This window comes from Globicephala melas, chromosome 19, assembly GCF_963455315.2.
Source record: "Globicephala melas chromosome 19, mGloMel1.2, whole genome shotgun sequence".
In the NCBI taxonomy this organism is placed as follows: Eukaryota; Metazoa; Chordata; class Mammalia; order Artiodactyla; family Delphinidae; genus Globicephala; species Globicephala melas.
The window spans coordinates 4,564,323-4,570,322 of record NC_083332.1 but is presented as its reverse complement, the minus strand read 5'-3'; the positions used below and the strand labels follow the sequence as shown (position 1 = coordinate 4,570,322).

Below are 6,000 nucleotides of genomic sequence, written 5' to 3'. Positions count from 1 at the left end.
CTATGTTGCTCTCCAATCCCTGGAGATCCGGCTTTTTAACTGACTTCTCTATTTTATTCACCTGCTACAATCAAGTCTTAATCACTTTCATTTTCCGTCTCTTTACAAGTCCTCGGCCACCCTCTATGGTCCCATCGGTTCTCCCCCATTCTTTTCTCCTTCTCAGTTTTTCTATTTCTCCCAGTCGCTCTGTCTCAGCTTCTCCTGATTCCCCTCGCCCCCATATTTACGGTGATGGCGACTGAATAAAATGCCCGCGCACAGGAAGGGACCACTTTCCAATGGAGGTGGTGTCACACGGCTGGCCCAGGTCACCTCCCCCTACACGGGGTGAGGGGAAGGGCTGACTAGGAAGGGGAGGCCTGGGGAGCAGAAGGACCGGCCTGAGGAGACGCGAGGACAGAGGCGCTGGGAGGGAGGGCGGGGGGCCTCAGGAGAGGAGCGGGCTCTCCAGAACCCCAGAACCGGGGAGAGGACGCAGCCTGTCCGGGAGCGGGGCGGCCGGCGCTGCCCTCCAGGGGCCGAGGAGCGAGGCTGGGGGGCGCGAATCCACCTCGCGGAAGAGGACTTTATAGGGGAAGGCGGAGGTAGTAAAGAATTTAAAGCAGGAAAATGTCACGAATAGAGGTGTCTACCTGGACCGAAGGTAGAAGAGCCAAGGGCACCGGGACCCGCCTCAGAACGATTTCAAACCCAAAGGAAAACATACCCGACCTGTAACGGCGATGTCTGGATTTACTGGGTCGGAGGGCCGGCTGCTGGGAGTTAAGGTCCATAGTGACTCCCAAGACCCTGAGGGTGGAGTCAGCGGGACCGCGCAGCACAGATTTACACTACAAACGAGAAACACGCTGGGCAGTGCAAGCTCCAGTCCGCACTCTCCGCTTCCCGGTCCATAAAAAGCTGCGCACGCAGTCTCCGGCAGGGCTTCCGGGGGCGGGGCCTGGGCGCCATCCTTCGAGGGGCGGGGCGAAGAGGGAGCCGAACCCCGTTCAGGGAACGCCGGGCTGCGGGGCTGGTGATGGGGAGGGAGGGGTAGTTCCCCCTGCCTCGAAACTGCTCATTTTCAGTGTCTGTCTGGAGAAGGGACTGCGAGGCGCAGGTTTAAGCTAGAAAAACAATGTTAACTCACGGCTCCCAGTGTGACCTTCGCTCCGCACGATTCGCTTCCCGGTCTGAAAGAAACTGCGCGTGCGCATCCGGGCTACTGCCGGGACCTGAGCGGAGCACCAGCAACAAGGGGCGGGGCGTGAGGAGCCCAGGCCTGCGCAGCGACTGCGAGAGGGAGGGGCGCGTGCCGGCTAGGGGCGTGGTCTGCGCGTCTCTTAGTTTCCCTCCCAAGCTCTTTTCAAAGTTTAGACATGCTTTAGGATCTTTGTGTCGTGTGAGGTAGCATTGCTTCCAGCTTAGTTTAAGTTATTGTCTTTAATAGTTTTACAGTAAAAGCTTACAGTTTTGTGGGCCACTTATTTTGGAAATTAAGATATTTTCTTTTTAATAAGCTGAAAACGGTTTAAGTCAGAACCTGTTTCTGCCAGAGGGTTGAACGCCCGTCCTGAACTGAGAGAACTGGGATCTCAGTGAGGGATTGATGGTGTTTGGAGCCAGGAACATTTCCTGCAGTTAGAATTAATTTAAGCAGTTTAAATAAACAGCAACTGGAGTTATCTCTGTAGGGATTACACAAACGTCTCCCTGGGTAGAATGGGCTCTTTAATAATAAAACGCTGTGAACAGCATTTTGTTTCTAGTCTCCATTCACCCAGGAGGCCAAATTTAACTGTGTTCAGTTACAGAGGCTCTGATGGGGACAAGACCTGGATGTGAGGAGTGGAGGGCTAAGCAGTGACAATTTAGGTCCCTAATCTTTGCTTTAAAAAAGAGCAAAAGTTTTTTATGAACTGTATAAATTTGTCGACAAAAAAAAAAATCAATAGTCAATCTAAGGTAGAAATGGAATACTTTATTTAAGCCAATCTGAGGATCATAACCTGGGAGACAGTCTCTCCGAGAGCTCTGAGGACTGCTCGGAAGAGGTACGGGTGAAGCCCAGTATATATGTGATTTTGGGGAAGAGATACAGTGCAATACAAGCACACGTATTGGAAGAAGGTTACTGCTATTGGTGAGGAACAGCTGTCTTAGTTAATGGTTTTATTGCTTTTTTTTTTTTTTTTTTTTTTTTGCGGTACGCGGGCCTCTCACTGTTGTGGCCTCTCCCGTTGCGGAGCACAGGCTCCGGACGCGCAGGCTCAGCGGCCATGGCTCACGGGCCCAGCCGCTCCGCGGCATGTGGGATCTTCCCGGACCGGGGCACGAACCCGTGTCCCCTGCATCGGCAGGCGGACTCTCAACCACTGCGCCACCAGGGAAGTCCCAGTGCTTTTTTAACTATGGGAAGATGCAAGAAACTGGGTTCATAAAATTGTCTCCTAAAAATATCTATCTGTGGGCCAGTTCTGCCAGTTTTCCCGGAGCAGAGAAGAGAGTGCCTCATGCTGATCTTCGCCCTGAATTCCTGTCAGGGTGGCTGTAGTTCAGTGACTGCGGTGGCTAATGTGTTTCTTGTAGAACTGGATGGTGAGCAACATTCTCTATTTTACAACCCCTTCCCTTTCGGTCTTAATTTCAACCAAGTTTTGGGAGGCATTTCGTGACCAATTTGTCCCACGGTGCTAAGAATGCTCATTCCCAGGTCAGGTGAGGATTTCGTGGATGGGCTCCTTGATGTGCTGTAACTGGACTAATCCCTGTTAACAGTAGACAAAAGCCTCTGGACGGCCTATCTTACCAGTCTGTTATGGTCCAGGTTCCCTCTTGTTGCTTCTTCCCATATCTAGAGTTACACTATTACAATCATTGATCTTATAGGACTATATTTGGTCAACTGTTTCAAGTCACATAGTCACTATTATTTTTATCGGAGGCTCGGTCACACATTTGGTAATGCAAGAAACAATAATCTTGTAAAATAGGCAGAATACAAGTAGTATAGCTATTATCATTAATAAGGTCCTAAGTAAGTATTTAAGTTACGAACTTCCACTAGGTGCGACCCATTATCTCCCAAGGTTGTCAGACCCAGTCTGTTCTGCACCAATTGTTATCTCTTTTTTTTAACCATTTTTAAAAATTGAAGTATAGTTAATTTACAATGTTGTTAGTTTCAGGTGTACAACAAAGTGATTCAGTGTTATATGTGATTATATGTGTTCTATGTTATGTGATTATAAGTGTTATATGTGATTCACACATATAACATATATTTATATATTATATATATCCTAAAATATATATATAATATATACTTTTTTCAGATTCTTTTTCATTATAGGTTATTACAAGATACTGAATATACTTCCCTGTGCTATGCAGTAGGTCCTTGTTGTTTATCTATATTACATATAGTAGTGTGTATATCTTAATCCCAAACTCCTAATTTATTCCCCCCACCCCCCCTTTCCCCTGTGGTAACCATAAGTTTGTTTTCTATGTCTGTGAGTCTATTTCTGTTGTAAATAAGTTCATTTATATCAATTTTTTTAGATTCCACATATGTGATATCATATGATATTTGTCTTTCTGTGTCTGACTTCACTTAACATGATAATCTCTAGATCTATGCATGTTGCTGCAAATGGCACTATTTCATTCTTTTTTATGGCCAAGTAATATACCATTGTGTATATATACCATTTCTTAATCTATTCATCTGTTGATGGACACTCAGGTTGCTTCCGTGTCTTGGCTATTGTAAATAGTGCTGCTATGAACATTAGGGTGCATGTATCTTTTTGAATTAGAGTTTTCTTCAGCTATGTGCACAGGAGCAGAATTGCAGGATCATATGGTAACTCTATTTTGAGTTTTTAAAGTAACTTCCATACTGTTCTCTCCATAGTGGCTGCTGCAACTTATATTCCCACTAACAGTGTAGGACGGTTCCATTTTCTCTACACCCTCTCCCTCATTTATTATATGTAGACTTTTTGATGATGGCCATTCTGACAAGTGTGAGGTGATACCTCATTGTAGTTTTGATTTGCATTTCTCTAATGATTAGTGATATTGAGCATCTTTTCATGTGCCGATTGGACATTTGTATGTCTTCTTTGAAGAAATGTCTCTTTTGATCTGCCTATTTTTTGAACCAATTGTTATCTTTAAGGGAAATAATAGATTGACATTGTACATAAAGTTCACTACAGATGTCTGCATGTATAACACAGGTGGTGAGTCACCATGACCCCTTACAGGAGTGAGAAAGGAATGTTATCTTTTAAGGAGTTATGTAGCTAGCACCAGAAGAATAAAGTTGATCTTTAATGTCGAGCAGGTATTTTTCTTGTCTTGCCTTTAAAATATGAACTTTAATTCATCAAATTGCATTTTTAATATAATTGTTATTCTATTCCACACTTGAGATAAACTTGTTCACTTCATCATACACATATCAATAATATCTAAATATAATGTAATTTCAAATTCATTATACATTCATTCTGAAAGTACCTGGAAAGTTTATTTTTTATTTTAAAATTGGAAGGCATTTTAGCTCTTTGTTTTCTATTTCTGAATGTTCAGGTATGGATAACGAAGCTTGTAAAATATATAGTCTCCAGATGACATTGGGATTATTTTGACCTAAAGAATAATCGATTTTGCATTATTTCTATGGATATTTAGTAGGGAGGTATATTCTCTTTAATATGAACACTAGAGAAAGTAAAACTAGTTTACCTGAGGTCTGATAACTTCATTTCCACCCTCAACAATATTTAATGGTGTTCAGGAATTAGTAGAATAGAATGCAGTAAGCTAATGAGGGCCCATTTAGGAAAGAAGCTTGTCTTTCTGACAAACACACATTGGTTCTATGCATATTTTTCCTTTGTCTTCTCTAGAATAGTAATGGTGATACTTTCACAAGTAGGAGACTTGAAGAACAAAGCGGTTTGTCTGCCCCTTGCCTACGTTTCCTCCCTCAAGTCTTACAGCTTCCCGTCTACTGTTCGGTTCAGACACCAGCTTCCTGCTGTTCTACCTTCTACTGTTGGTTTACACAATCTCAACAAACCCAATCAAGTCAGCATTCGAGGCTGTGAATATTTAAGCCAATGTCATTGCAAACAACCAAGAACTTTTCTCCATCGAGCGGTCTAGGCAGCCGGGAGGCCTCTCCTTTTTCTGCTGATTTTAGGCTCTTTAATTTCCTAAATGGGTCTTGCTCAGCCTGAGGGCTACCCCTTGGTTGAGGTCACTGCGGTCCCGGTTGAGCTTACACTTGCCCTTTGCACTTGTTGAGGGTAAGGGGCATTGTCTGGATGGAGGACCCTCAGCTAGACCCATTTCTGCTGTTCCTGGTCAGCTCCTTCCTCACTCTTTCCAGGGCAAAGGATCCCTGCACACATCTGTCCCCCAAAGTGAAGACCATGCCGGAGGGTGTACGAGTTTCACTCTGTGTTCTTCTCATTAATTTGCTGACTACATACGGAGTATGTACTATAGTCCAGGCTTGTTTTGTCTGCATCAGGGGTAAAATGATAAGCCAGTGGGATACACTCCCCCACCTTATCCAGGTTGTTTTCCATAATGGAGACAAGCACACCCTGTCACTTACTTACAGCCGTGCAAGTCAGATGCCCCAAAGCAAAGGACGTGTGCACTCATTCTCCTGTGGCCCTCTACTTCCTTGCCCTCCCTGGCATCCCCATCACATCCAGCTGTGCCTCCTCTGTGCGGTCCCCGTGTGGCTCATCACAGCTGGAGAAAAGCACACCCCCAGATTGACTGGTCTCACTTCAGATTCCTGGCTCTGTTCCCTCACATTCCCTATGTGTCTGCTCCATGCCCTTCCTTTACAGGCCCTCATAGGTCCAATTCATCCTCTCCCATCTTTTCTCTCAAAGGCCCTGTTTCTTCTTCATTGAGCCCCTGGAGCGAAGGGAAGAGATCTCCTCTAACTGGCTCACCCATCTGCCTCAGGGCCTGTGTTGTCTC

The 6,000-nt window shown here is 45.0% G+C and overlaps 1 long non-coding RNA gene across 1 annotated transcript in view; it reads right to left on the bottom strand.

Annotated features, from left to right (window-relative positions):
- Positions 1–1,119, bottom strand: part of LOC115847720 (uncharacterized) — an 18,624-nt gene extending 17,505 nt beyond the window's left edge. The window contains exon 1 of the long non-coding RNA XR_009560077.2: positions 710–1,119. This is a non-coding gene — a long non-coding RNA (uncharacterized lncRNA). The remainder of the gene's footprint in view (positions 1–709) is intronic.
- Positions 1,120–6,000: the final 4,881 nt, after the last annotated feature.